Raw genomic sequence first — 14880 nt, forward strand, 5'->3', positions numbered from 1 at the left:
CCACCACTTCCCCATCTCTCTCCCTCTCCTTCAACCACCCTATTCTCTGAAACACAACAGTTTTGAAATTAGGCCAATGAATAACCCTCCAGTGGCATATGAATGTTCAAGTGAAAAAAAAAAGTCTTAGGTCTCTCACTTTACAATCAAAGCTTAGTCTTAATGATTAATTTTCTATGCTAAAAGATTTTCTATGCTAAAAATTTTCTATGCTAAAAAAAAAAGTTATTGAAGGAAATTAAATAACTTTCATTTCTTTGCTCCATTGAACATACAAAGGATAAGAAAGTGAAACAACCTTTTTGCTGATATGGAGAGAGTTTTAGTGATGTGGATAGATCAAACCAGCCTCAAAATCTCCTCAAGACAAAGCCTAATCCAGAGCAAAACCCTAACTCTCTTCACGTGTATAAAGGCCGAGAGAAGTGAGTAAACTGCAGAAAAAAATAGTTTGAAACTAGCAGAAGTAGGTTCATAAGATTTAGGAAAAGAAGCCATCTCCGTAACATGACCTTTCCTCATGTCTCTCTTTACTCATTACCTTAAAATCAGTTCAATGCGTCCACATGAGCAGCAACCTAAAGTCTGTAAGAGAACCACAAATATCCACATCGCCCTTTCTTTTTCCTGACTGACTCTTGTTTTGGGGGAGCTATTCAGACAGGTTCCAAATCAAGACTTCATCCCCTCCATCACCCAAGTTTGTATTCAAACAATTACTTTCTCTTTTCCTTAGATAGTCTTTGATCATCTACCACCATTGGCAGTTTGGGGGGACCCTTTTATAGTTATGACTTCATCGTACTTGCAGATTTGGCAGTGAGTTACCACGATAATACCTGCTGATTGGTTTCATTTATTTACTATCTCAGGGTTTACAGTACTCCTGAGTGCATCATTGTCCTTAGCAGAAAAAGACACTGCAGAACAAAGGATTTATGAAGTCCCCTACCCTAGTAGAAGTTCAGTGCTTCTAGAAATTGCAAAGCTTCAGCGTTGTCATGATATGAGACCTCCAACAACTTATGTTTATCTATGGGCAATGCTAAAAGGCTTGAAGAACCATGACTTCCACCATTCAGATAATGCAACCTAATCATAGCTTGAGGGCCTCTGGTGCCAAATTTCTTTCTGTATATTTGAAAAGGATCTCCATATTCATAATATGGACCTTTTACCTTGGTCAAGCTCCAAGTTTGTCAACTATTATCAACTGTTATTACAGGGTGAAGGATTCATGAAGTTCTTAAACCCAAACTGATTTTTATGAATCAGGCCACAAGGAGATCAGCTATTTCTGATACAATTCTGATATACACAATTCTGATACAATACAATACAATCAGCTATTTCAATCAATACAATACAATCAGCTATTTCTGATACAATTTTATGACAGGCCACAAGGAGATCAGCTATTTCTCCCTGGGAGAAACCAGGTCCCTTAGGTAGTCATTGCCACAGAGGATAAGAAATTAATAGGAAATAGAAAGAATAAAAGAATACACAAAGACGAAGGTGTAGTTTTATACGTTTATATAAAGCAGGGGTACTCACAAGTCTACACTACATCTCCGCCAGTAGTGCAGCCTCCAGGTTAGATTCACATAGGTTTTTATAGTCACAGATATCAATTATCAGTTGCCAGGGTAATAGATTTAAATAGTAACAGGTAGTGTGGTTGCTATGGGTAACAGATTTATGTATCAACAGGTAGTTTCAGTTTGGGTTAAAAGTTTTTTCAAAGGGCTTCTAACATTTTCTAATCTACACTATCTAAGTGAGCAAACAGTTACAAAATCTTTCAAGGACTAACTTCTAAGTTCTAAGAGATAGCTATCAATTAACAGAGGGGTAACAAAGAGATATAGTGGCTCTATATTTCTTTTATCTAGTTATTGTGGATTTGAGGCAGACAGTCAGGAGAAAGCAGGAAGCCCAACTCTACATTCTAAATTGCCCATAACCACAGGGGGGAGTCTCTGGGCTAAGGATCTCATTGTTCTGGCTCCCATCCTGTGAGCCATGCATATACCTGTCTTGTCTTTCAAGATCAGGGAGCCATCACAGACTTGAGATAACCAAGAAGCCTCATGGAAGGCATCCACACAGGAGCTTTGAGAGCCCTCCCAACGCAAGGCAGCCTTTAATATACAAACTAATGATTTCACATATTCTTTCAGGGCAAAACCCTGCAAACTCCTGTTTCTGTCTTTAATATAGCAATATTGGGCGATACAATAAAATAATGACCTTACAAGCCACATCTCATTAATTCCTCAGTCATATTTCCTCAACAATAGCAGACCCTTCCCCACCCAGGAAATAAAGTCAAGTATGTGTAGTAAAAGACACCTATAGTAAGATCTTCTCCTGCCACTGCCACTCTGTGAACAGGAAAGAAGGGAGAAGACACGGTGTACCTTATCTTTCTCCTTTAATATGTTAGCTCCATTCAAGGGACATTGAAGTCCCCTGAATAATAAAATACTAATAGCAGAATATCTTTTGGGTATGGACCAATTACAAAAATAAATAAATAAATAAAAAGATTGTGCTATCATTTTATTCATTACAATAAATTATTTACAAAAGAAGCAATCATTCAGTTTCTCTGGCTAATGATATCAAAATGTAAAAGCATTGATGGGAGGAGGCTTAGCATTGTTTCACAATATCTGTCTCCCTGGGAGGCAGCATAGCATTAGAAGTCAAGTCAAGCTTTTAAGTGTCCCAACCCAGTGTCATTTATTATTGTTGTGCTTCAAAATACTTTCTTATCCTTTCACAAGATGAGAACAACCTGCAGTTTAGTCTTTGGATAGTGTTAATGATTTATTTTTTCTTTTAGTACGAAAAGAACAGTTATTCCTTCATTTCTACAAAAACAAAACAAAACAAAACAAAAAACCTCACAGTCTAGACTACTGTAGAAGATGTTCCACCGAGGTGAGAACAAAAGGGATTTCTGCAGAGAAAGATTTGGTAGCCACAAAACTACAGAGGAATTTTTTTCTTATCTTGGCTACTTCTTTTTGTTCCCTTCATCATCCACTTTTCCTTAATACATCTTACAGGGCTCAAACCTCAAAAGAATATTTTATTTGGTCTAAAACATCCCAAAATAACCCTAGTAATTACTAGAGTTACTTAGTCAAGTGTACACATTAAGAATTAATAATAAATTAATCTTTTACAAGGGATATCTTATCAACATAAAAGTATTTCTGACCACTAAAAGTTTTCTGTCCTATGTCGTTCGACAGGAGGGAGAGAGAGTGTAGTGTCCATAGCAGTAAGCAGTTGGATTCATTTTTTGCTGCTCAAATAATTTGAGGAAATTGATCTATCAGTCAAGGGTTCAGGGCTCACCTGACATGGCAAATTTCTAAATTCCTAAGGCTAAACTCACTCACAATAGCAGCTATCAACTCTTACTGATCAGACAGAGCACTGGCCTTTCAGAAATTCTATTCTGATAAGGACAGAATGAGCTTAAGCCAGTTTCAGCCTGCTTAGAGAGGCTGTACACAAACTGTCTTTGTGTCCTGTAGTTCACCTTTTGACATAGAAAGCCATATTCCACCTTATTTTAATGCTAAAACCTGGCCCCAAAGTGAACATGAGATGTATGTTACAGATATGTTTATCCATTTTTGCATGTGCTCAGCTCACTTCATGAATATGCATAGCTTCTCTCAAAACCTGCTGAATATGTATAATACCAGCCCTATGAGGCATAAAACCCCAGCATGTCCTTCCCCTCTTCAAAGACAAAGGACCTTTGATCCATACTAGATACTATCTCTTTCCGGTTTGCAAACCGATATTGCCAATAAAGCTCTCATTTCTACTACATAGCCATCCTGGTGGTCCTTTGGACGATAGGTATAACTTTCCAGTGTCCTTTATTGCAATAGTCTCTGCTATGAACATACTTGTGACCCTCCTTCCATTGTCCTATTATGCCCCTCCAATTAGTTATATTATATCCTTCATGTGGATCCTGTACCTTTCTTATCAGGTTGCATTCCATCCTTAATATTATTACCCTTGTGTACAACTCTACTGTTACTGATTAGCTTGTTTAGGGGAAAGTGCTTCCCTCTACAAGAAGTTTCAAGTTAGGTGAGTTTATGAGGTTTTCTGCAGAGATACATCTAGATACATATTTAGTTTGTAGCCACAATATCACCAGGGTAAAATTGTTATGTTTTATTTCAGAATATTATGGGGGTACAAATGTTTAGGTTACATATATTTCCTTTGCCCCACCCAAGTCAGAGCTACAAGCATGTCCATCTCCCAGACAATGTGCACTGCACCCATTAGGTGTACACCATGGTACTCTACAGTATACATATACCACATTTTATTAATCCACTCATGGATTGATGGGCACTTGGGTTGTTTCCACATCTTTGCAATTGTGAATTGTGCTGCTATAAACATTCAAATGCAGATGTCTTTTTTACAGAATGGCTTTTTTTCCCCTTTGGGTAGATGCCCAGTAGTAGGATCACTGGATCAAATGGTAGTTCTACTTTTAGTTCTTTGAGGTATCTTCATATTATTTTCCATGGAGATTGTACTAGTTTGCAGTCCCACAAACAGCATATGAGTATTCCTCTCTTTTTACATCCACATCAACATATTCTGTTTTGGAACTTTTTGATAAAAGCCATTCTCACTGGAGTCAGGTGATATCTCATTGAGGTTTTGATTTGCATTTTCCTGATGATTAGAGATGTTAAGCACTTTTTCATATGTTTGTTGGCCATTAGTCACCATGAAAAAATGAGTTTGGGATCTTCCAGGTGGTGGGGTGAGGGGACGAGGGACAGTATCAGCTATATTCAAGAAAGTGAAAACTGCATTTGCTTCATTTACTTAGGAAGATAATAGAACTTTTTTCATTTCATCACAAATGAGGCCTGAAAAAGTAGAAATGCATTTTAACTATTGCAGATTTTAAAATCAATTCTCTGAGTATCTATTAACGTAAGTTCATATTTAGAAGGACTTTGGTTGTCTTTGGAGGGTGCTTAGGAAATTTGGTGGCTGTGGTGGAGCCTGTGTGAAAGAAAAGATAGTGCCATGAAAAATGTATCTTCAACTAATATTAAGTAAAAATCAATTCTTCCTAAGAATGCATTTTCATCTAACCTCTTGGTTCTGAGCAAATCTATCAAAGGAGGCCCATACTTTATCAAGACTCTTGGACTTTCTGACATTACACGGAACTAATGAGGAAATATCAGAGGGGGAGGCTTGTATTAATTAAGCCATGGGGAAATAGAATTGCTGCTTTTACCTAGTTATCAGGGGAAATGCCCCAGTAGAGAAATCCCCCTAAGAACCTTTAGTATAATAGCCTTTCCTGTTGAACTGAAGGGACTTAAACTGCAGAAACTCAGGAAAGGGAAGAAAGTTCATTGTCTCCGCTAGAGGTAAGAGGGGGGTGCACATAGGTCCAATATGAGGACTTGTTATATGTCAAGGAGCCAGTGAATTGGCTAGTGGATAGAGGGAAAAGGACATTTAGCTAGTACTGCTTCTGTTGATTTAAATAATGTTTGGGAAAATATTTGAGATTGCATGAGTGGACGAATAGAATTATTCTCAGGGGGAAGGAGAAATACAGGATTAGAAATCAGTGATAATGTTGTATTTTTTCTGGAGCGTGACAGGTTGAATGATTAAGACTTTTCCCCTGGTAATGGTATTATTCTTCTGCTTTCATACCCTTGGACTTTTCTAAGTTAATGATTATACAAAGGACACACTTCACATAGAGATCTCTGGTCTCAGACAAATTAATATGAGATTATTAATAAAGAGAAGTCAGACATATCAAAAGAACCTGTCACTGAAAATCTTATTCTAGAGTATTGACAAACAGAACACAATCTCTACCCAAGATCAATTTTTTATGTGTCCCATCATTTCTCTCAGAGAGATTGGGTCAGCTCATTTCTCTCTCTCTCCAGTCTGCAACAGATAAACTTCTAATGGGTATATTAATCTCTGTAGAATAGAACATTGATTTTGCCAAAACATAGGTAGCCCGAGACTACTAAGAGGGTGAGCACCATCACTTTGTGGAAATAAATATGAAAGCTAGAAACACAATAAGACAATAACTCTGACTGCTGTAGGGGTCCAAAAAGTCTCAAGTCTCTGCAATTGGTAGTACTCATCTCTACACTGATTTAGAAATGGAGATGGTATGTAAACCTATTTCACTCCTTTTCTTAATCCCTTCATGTGTGTGGGTCAGGGACTCAGTAGAGTTGAGAGAGAGCATTGAGATGGCAGATATTGGAGCAGAGATTAAAACAACAAGGAGCCAGAATGAAAGTGAACAGGGAAGTCTTGAATTGCTTATTGTGATAATGTGAGCAAAGGCTAAAACCAGAGTAAATGCCACTCCCTCTGTTCCATGCTTCCCAAGGACTGGGGCACCCGTCCAGGGTCAAGTGGATCGGTGCAGACTTGGAGGATGTCTCATGGTGAGGGAGCCCCCAACAAAGAGCTGTAGCAGTTTGGTGAATCCTGAGTGGAGGGCAGGAAGAAAACTAGGAGTGGAAAAGTACTGAGCTGAGTTACGGCAGGGCAGCACGTCTTCAAGGTTTCCTCTTCCTCCCCCAGTAAGTAAGCCGCTGCAGAGGTACTTGAAGAGGACTTGGCCAAAGGCTTCAGAGAAAGAGACCTCAGATGAAGACTTTAGGGCTAGGATATAAATATGCAAAGTCATGACCAGCAGGGGGACCTGAGTCCTACACCTCCCTTCAGTGACTTGCAAGCATTGGCCCTGCAGCAAGTCTGGTGTGGGGCAGAAGCTTTCCCCATGAGGTTGCCAGGCACAGCCTTTGTCAGGCTGTCAGGCCAAATGACAGGTAGATTTTCTCTAGGAGCTGGAGTCCTCGACTTCATCCCTTGAATTTTCAGGACTTGAGTGAGAAACACAGGCTACCCCACCGTGCACCACAGTTAGGTCAGACTTTGAAGGACTGTGACATAAACCTGGTAATTAGTCTAAGAGAATAATAGACCAAGCCTATGACCAAGGTCAATCCAAAGTAAGATGATCAGGCTCGCCTGGAGGACTGAATGAACTGTGAATGCCCATAGTTACCAATCAAGGAAAAGATGTCCCACAGCCCACTAGGGTCGACTTTAGAGAGTCAAGAGGCATTTTTCTTCTATTTCTTTTTTTTTTTTCTCTTTTTTTATTTCAAAATATTAAGGAAGTACAAATGTTTTTGTTACACTGCTAGCTTTTATAATGCTTAAGTCAGAATCTTTTTTACCTGCCTGAGGTATCAATTCAGGCAGGGCACAGCTCTGGCCAGTAAACTGACCTGAAGTCCTTCCAGGGTTCCAGCAGTACCAGGACAGTCAGGGTACACACACAAGAAGTGTCATCTCAGAGAGTACACATGGTCCCCTGAAAACAAAGAGTTAACAAGGAAAGGTACCCCAAGGTAAGACAGGAGGCAGGTGAACAGGGCCCCAAAGCGGACTCCCATCACGGGGACTCCTACCCTGGCGTTTCCAGTCTGGGCCAAATAATTCCATTTAGTTCTTGGTTTCAGAAGGACTGCATGAGGCCGTCCATCTTAAACTGTTCTATTTTGTTGTGACATTAGTCTATAAGTTTGTCAGTCTGACAAGAGTGAATGACAATGGCAGCTATTTGGGGGGAAAGTGTAGGAGCTGAGGCCACCCTCTGTTATCTCAGGCGGTGTTATCAGTGTGCAGCAGCTTGGAAAGGCAGCACAGGAAGGCAGAAACCAAAGTGCTTTTTGTTTTGTTTGTTTGTTCCTTTCTATCTTGCTTTTTTTGGTGAAGGGAAACTTTTAAGAGAAAATCTGAAAACAAACAAACAAAAAAACCAAATATAATTAATATCCTCCCCTTCTTCTACACCTCCCTAGGTGCCAGGTTTTTAGTTTTTTGTTATCAATGTGTCTCATGCAGTCATCAAATATTTACATTTCAAAAATAATTGCTCTTTTTTTTTATATGATATGGAGCATGGAGAGTCCATCCTATGGCCCATGATTGGGCTTCCTGATGTACAGCTTGGGTGGGAAATAGGAGCCATTATCAGATGCAATGTTCTCAGCATAAGGCAAAAGAAAACAAAGGTGTTCTTGTAGGGCCTTCATAGCTGGCCTGAGTCAGTGGAATGTATGGGGATGGCCAGGCCAAACTCAGAGAAAGAGTCAATTGTAGTCAAGATCCTGGGAAAACCTTCAAATGGGACAATGTGCTTTACCTGCCAAGAATGTTCTGGCTCACTGGCTTGGCAATCTCTCCATGGGCAGTGTCTTTAGTCTTAGCGAGGTTCTGTCAGGTAGGGCAGATTTTCAAGCACTTTTGGTGACTTCTCATGACAGTGGCAGCCCATTTGTATTGGTCCCATCTGGGGTGGTGTCTTCATTTTATGGGCTGTCCTCTCTTGGATCAAGGAGGTGCTCAGGTGCACAGCAGCTTGTGCTGCGGCTTAGTCTCTGTGTTCAGTTGACAAGTGCCATCTGCTCATTGGTTATGTCTCCCTGGTGAGAATAATGACCTCTCTGATGAGTATCCACATGGGTAACAAAAAGTGTAATGGGTGCATAACTGATATCTACTCAAGTGTGTCATCCTCACAGGGGACTTGTGTGTGCTAATCCTAGACTTCCCAGGGGCCCCAACACCTGGCCAGACTAGCAGCTTAAGCTCACGGGTGAGGTAGGTTTACAGGTTCCCATTTGCCCCACTTGAAATGGTCCAAACTGCAGGAATTGTCTGGACTTGGGGGGAAAAGATGGAAGAGGTATGCAAAGCCAATACATTAATACCAATAATATATTTAATAGTGGGGACCATGACAATGAAGTCTTATAGGGACATGATAGGACCTACTCATGGTTGGGCTTGGACAAGGATCTGGGTGGTGGTGACTTCAGAACGAAAAGCATTATCTATTTTCCCCTCATGTTGGTGCCAGTGAATGTGGAAGTCATAGGCACTTGTGAATGGGTAGCTTAAAAGCTTATAACATACAGTATTTTTTTAAATTTCCCTACTGAATTTTACTGTGATACTGTGAGTAATAGACTAAAACTGGAAAAAGTGTTGATTCTCCCCAATTTAATCTCTCCCATGAAATGGAAGCAGAGAGCCAGGGGATCGGTGCAGGCGTGAGGGTCATCTCACCAGATAGATGCACCAGATGCAGTGCCTAGAACCATGTCACCACCACCACAATGAAGACAGAGAACAAGTCCACTCCTTGCGGCCCCGTTCCCGAAATTTCTTAATTGTACCCTTCAAAATCGACACCTCCTCCCACCCCATCCTCTGGCAACCTTTATCTGTTTCTGATCCTGTGCTTTCGCCTTTTACAGTAGGGGAAGAGCCCTACTGTAAAGTGGGCACGGGAGGGATCTAGGCTGAGTGCTCCTTATGAGAATCTAATGCCTGATGATCTGAGGTGGAGCTGAGGCGGTGATGCTAGGGATGGGGAGTGGCTGCAAATACAGATGATCTTTAGCAGAGAGGTTTGACTGCACAATAAATGAAATGCCCTTGAATTATCCTGAAACCAACCCCCTACCCTGAGTCTGTGCAAACATTGTTTTCTGTGAAAAAAGTTCCCTGGTTCCAAAAGGGCTGGGGACCGCTGTTCTAATATATGGATGTAATGGTTTGCTTAGCCATTTATCAGTCGGATGCTATTTAGGTTGTTTCCAGTTTCACAAATAAAGCTACTGTAAGTATTTGATTACAGGTTTTGGAATGAACATAAGCTTTCATTTCTCTCAAGTAAATAAATGCCTATGAGTGGGATTGCTGGATCAATATCAATCATAATGTTTAACTTTATAAGAAACAGGTAAACTCTTCCCCACAAGGGCTGTGACATTTTCCATTCTCACCAGCAACGTATATGAGATCTAGTTGTTCACGTTGTTTAGGAATTAGTATTATGAGGTGTGTTCTTTCTTTCTATGAAAAAAAATTGTAATAGTCATTCTTATAGACATACAACAGTTATGTTATCTCATTGTGGTTTTAACCCGCACTTCCCTAATGACCAGTGGTGTTGATGTTGAACATATTTTTTATGAACTAATTTGACATCTACATGTCTTTTTAGTGAAATATCTGTTCAAATTCTTTGCTAATTTCTAAAAAAAAGATTGTTTACCTTATTATTGAATTTTGGGTTTTTATATATTTTGGATATGTGTTTTTGTCAGACATGTGTTTTGCAAATATTTTCTCTCAGTGTGGCTTTCCTATTCTTTCTCTTAATGTTTTAGTTTGTACAGTAAAACTTTTTGATTTTGGTGAAGTTCAATTTATCAATTGTTATTTCTTTTATGGATTATGCTTTTGGTATTACAGCTACTAAACTTGTCTAACTAAAAGTCATGGAGTTGTTCTTTTCTGTTTCCTTCTAGATGTTTTAAAATATTTTTTGTTTTACGTTTTTGTCTATGATCCACTTTGCATTAATTTTTACATGGTGCAAGATTTTATCATATTTATGTCCACTTATTCAAGTACCATTTGTTAAAGTACTTTCCTTTCTCTATTGAATTGCCTGGCCATGTTCATGGGTATCTATTTCTATGCTCTCTATTTGGTTCCATTTTTTATGTGTTTTTTCTTTTGACAACACTTCACTATCTTGATTTCTTTAGCTGTTTTGGAAGTCTTGAAATAACTTCATGTGATTCTTTCATTTTGTTCTCCTTTTTAAAAATGTAGCCCTGTCTTTTTCCTTTGGTTTTTCATATAAATTTTTGAATTCTCCTGTCAATAACTCTGAAACAAAAACAAGAAAAAATCTTCTGGAATTTTGATTAAGGTTTCATTAAATAATCAGCTTGTGGAGAAGTCACATCTTTACATTATTGAAGCTTCCTATTCATGAGCACAATCTCTTTCTATTTATTTGTCATTGTTAATTTCTCTCATCAGTGTTTTAAAATGTATAGCACATGGATTCTGCAATATATTTTGTTAGATTTATGACTATTCTTTTTTCTTTTGAGACAGAGTCTCACTTTGTCGTCCAGACTAGAATGAGTGCCATGGCATCAGCCTAGCTCACAGCAACCTCAAACTCCTGGGCTCAAGCAATCCTCCTGCCTCAGCCTCCTGTGTAGCTGGGACTACAGGCATGTGCCACCATGCCCGGCTAATTTTTTCTAGATTAGTTGGCCAATTAATTTCTTTCTATTTATAATAGAGACGGGATCTCACTCTTGCTCAGGCTGGTTTCGAACTCTTGACCTCGAGCAATCAGCCCGCCTCGGACTCCCAGAGTGCTAGGATTATAGGCCTGAGCCACCGCGCCCGGCCTATGACTATTCATTTTTGATGTTTTTGTATCATACTGTTTGTAAACATTAATTTCCAGTTGTTCATTCTTAGTATATGAAAGATATACAGCAATTGATTGTTATATGTTGGCCTTTTGTCAGGCCAACCTTCTTTCACTGCCTCGCATTTTCTCAGCTTCTAATCCATTCTACACAGTGCAACCAGAGTCATTTTTCAAAATCCAAAGCTTTGTCAAATAGAGTTAGTGCTCTGCTTAAAACTTTTTGGTGGATTCTTTTTTTCTGGCAGGATAAATCTCATTCCTACACAAACCTTACTAGTACCTTCAAGATAAAATTTTTTCTGGTCTCTCCAGCTTCATCTATTGCATTATCTTCATATCATCCTCACTATACACACGTGCACACACACACACACACACACACACACACACACACACACACACACACACAGAGTCTGCACTCCACCCAGAGGCAACAAGTTTAATTCTTGAAATGTAACAGTTTTCTTTTGGTTTCTGAATCACTGCACAGGTTGTGCTTTCTTCCTGGAACATACTTTCATAGCTGCAAGCTTCTCCCCAGCCTCCCTTCTACATATGTCCTTCAGATTTCAGGAAAGAAATTATTTACCCCCAGTCTTTCCCAAGTCTAGAATTGATGTTCCCTGAACTTAACTCTCATTGCACCTATATCCTGCACCATAATTGCCTGTCTTCCCACAGACACATAGTAGTAGCAAAAAGAGTTTTTTGTCTCCATAACCAAGTGTTTGAATGTGTCAGTCACTGTTCTCAGCAGTCTATCTGCAACAACTGATATAATTCTGATAAAAACCTTGCAACTTAAGTGTTTTCATTTTCTCCATTTTACAGATGAGGAAACTGAGATGTAGAATGTTTACACAAGTGCCTCAAAGTTACAGAATTCAGACGTGTTAGAGCCATGCTTCAGACCCATGCAGTCTATATCCAAGTCCCACGTCCTTAAATACTATCTAATTTTACTTTTCTGTGCTGCACTGCTTCTATATCATGTGCTCAACAAATTGTTCGTGCTTAAATGAATTAACCCACTCCTCTGTGCCTTCCTCTCCTGTATTCCACTGAAAATTCTTACAAGGTTGGTGATGATTCTCAAATTATGTTATCTAAAAATGCTTATATTTCTACCTCCGTATGCCTTGAATGATCTTCAGGATATGAAACTGTCATCTACTGCTTCATTCTTCAAAAGTTCTGGTTTTCTGATGCTCCATTCCCAATTTGTTTTCATCATCCTCTTTCCAATATCCTCTTATATAGTGGTGTTTTTCCAGGCCTCGATTTTCCATCTGCTACACTTTTATTTATATGCTCTCTCTGGATACTTTATCCATGTTGAGTTGTCATATATCACTTATCTGTGAGTAAGTCCTAAAAATACATCATGGATGCAGACATCTTTCTCACCTCTATACCTGTTTTCTGGACTGCCCATTGCGTATCTTCCCTTCCTGGTCCCATTGATACTCCAAAGTCAACTACCTTAAACACATTCCTTCACCTTACTCCAAATATCTCCCTCTTGCATAATTCCCCCTTTTTATTAATTGTGTTTTATTGTGATAAGGATATTACTTTGTTTTTCATTACTTATGCTCAAAGGCAATAGACTATAGACTGATCCACAATAAAGAAGCAACAATTGTTTGTTAAATGAATTAGTAATAACTTGTAACTGAGAAATGGATTTTTATTAGTAGGCCATTCAATTTTGACTTTTAAGATCACTATCCTATCTGTAATCTACACGTATTCTTTTATTAATTAATGAGCACAGTCCATTCTTTGACTCATTTTTTACACTTGAAACTAAAATAAGATCATGTGTTCATATATTATTATTCTTTTCTACTATACAATAATCCAATTTATGAGATAATTAAGATATACCTAAAACATCATGTTGTATGTGATAAATACAATTTTATCTATAAATTTAAAATAAAATAAAAATATTTACAGAATAATTACATATCTAAGAGTATGCATAAAGATCATGTCAGGTGTGTCTTGAATATACACGATTTCAAACTTGCTTTTTAGATTAGAGATGATCTTTCATCTTTTTAATTTGTGACTGATTTTCTCTGCTAATAGATTACTATAAGTAAATTATTTTCTCTTTAAACAGTATTTAAAGTGAGCTTCAAATGATATCAAGTCTTAATAGGTTGGTTTTGTATTGCTTGTTGTTTATCTTCATTTTCTTTCGTTTTGTTTAGTATTCATGTTTTATGTTCAGTCCCTTTTCTCTAGTCAGTACTTTCTTTAGGGAAAAGCCAAAGGAATTTTTCTTATCAGTACCCATACTACATCAACAAATTTAAGGTCTTGTTTGCGACTAGCAATACATCATTACTTCTTGCCAACCCACCTTATAATGTAACAAAAGATTATTTCTATTAGGTCCTCAGAATGATTCATGTACCTTTTTTCTCAGTCAATCATTCAATAATAACCAGCATGGAGTAAGTGGGACCAACAAATTAATTTTGTGGCATTCAGTTTCATTAATCAGAATTGTATCTTTAAAATAATACGCATATTGAAAGACTTGTGAATTGCCTATTGGATTGATAAACTTTCTCATAACCTTCTTTAGCAACATGTTTTATAATTGGCATAATATCAGAGAGCTAGTAAACATGAATATTTCAGCAGTCTAGTACTAAGAGAAAAGAGTTGAAACTCACTTGGAAAGATTATTTCCAAAAGTGAAACAGTTGAGAGAACCAGTAAGGGATAAAGATACACGTGTGTGTGTGTGTGTGTGTGTGTGTGTGTGTGTATGCATATCCATGTACCAGATATTCCACAAACAACAAATAAATTAATAACAACTGATATCTGTAGAGCAAAAACTTTTTTTATTTGCATACTCCTATTTTATGAGAATCTGAGGGATTAGCATGTATAGGAGCAATCAATATATCCAAATTATTTGTAGGATAATTTGCACTTGTTCAACAAGAACTTGATTTTTCAGAAACTCTCAAAGTCATATTAATATTTGTGAAACTTAGTCAATATAAATCATTTCTTGATAGAATTTGTTCTAGATATATATTTTGTTCTATAATGAGAGCTTTGAAAAATACCAAAATGTGCCAAATATTTTTCATTGGCTCCATCTATCTTTCAAATACCTCATTTTAATTTGGGAATTCAAATATCATTTCTTAATAAAATTACATAAAGTTTGAAAATAATTTAATTATGGATAAGTTTTAATATAGAGTAGGAAAAATATTTGCTGGGAAAGTGCTGACAATATTATAGCATAAACGAGCATTCTGAGTTAATTTTATGAGTAGTTCATTTTTAAATGGTTGTATGTTGCCCCAAAATAGATTTTATTTTTCAAACTTCCTTTGTGTTCTATAATAAATATCTCTCCTTGACAGATTTTCAATCTGTCTGTTAGGCTAGCTTTCTGAATTACCTGAGTAATACCTGATATCTATTTATTAAGAATCTCTGAGGCCGGG

Source organism: Microcebus murinus, chromosome 2 (assembly GCF_040939455.1).
Source record: "Microcebus murinus isolate Inina chromosome 2, M.murinus_Inina_mat1.0, whole genome shotgun sequence".
Taxonomy (NCBI): domain Eukaryota; kingdom Metazoa; phylum Chordata; class Mammalia; order Primates; family Cheirogaleidae; genus Microcebus; species Microcebus murinus.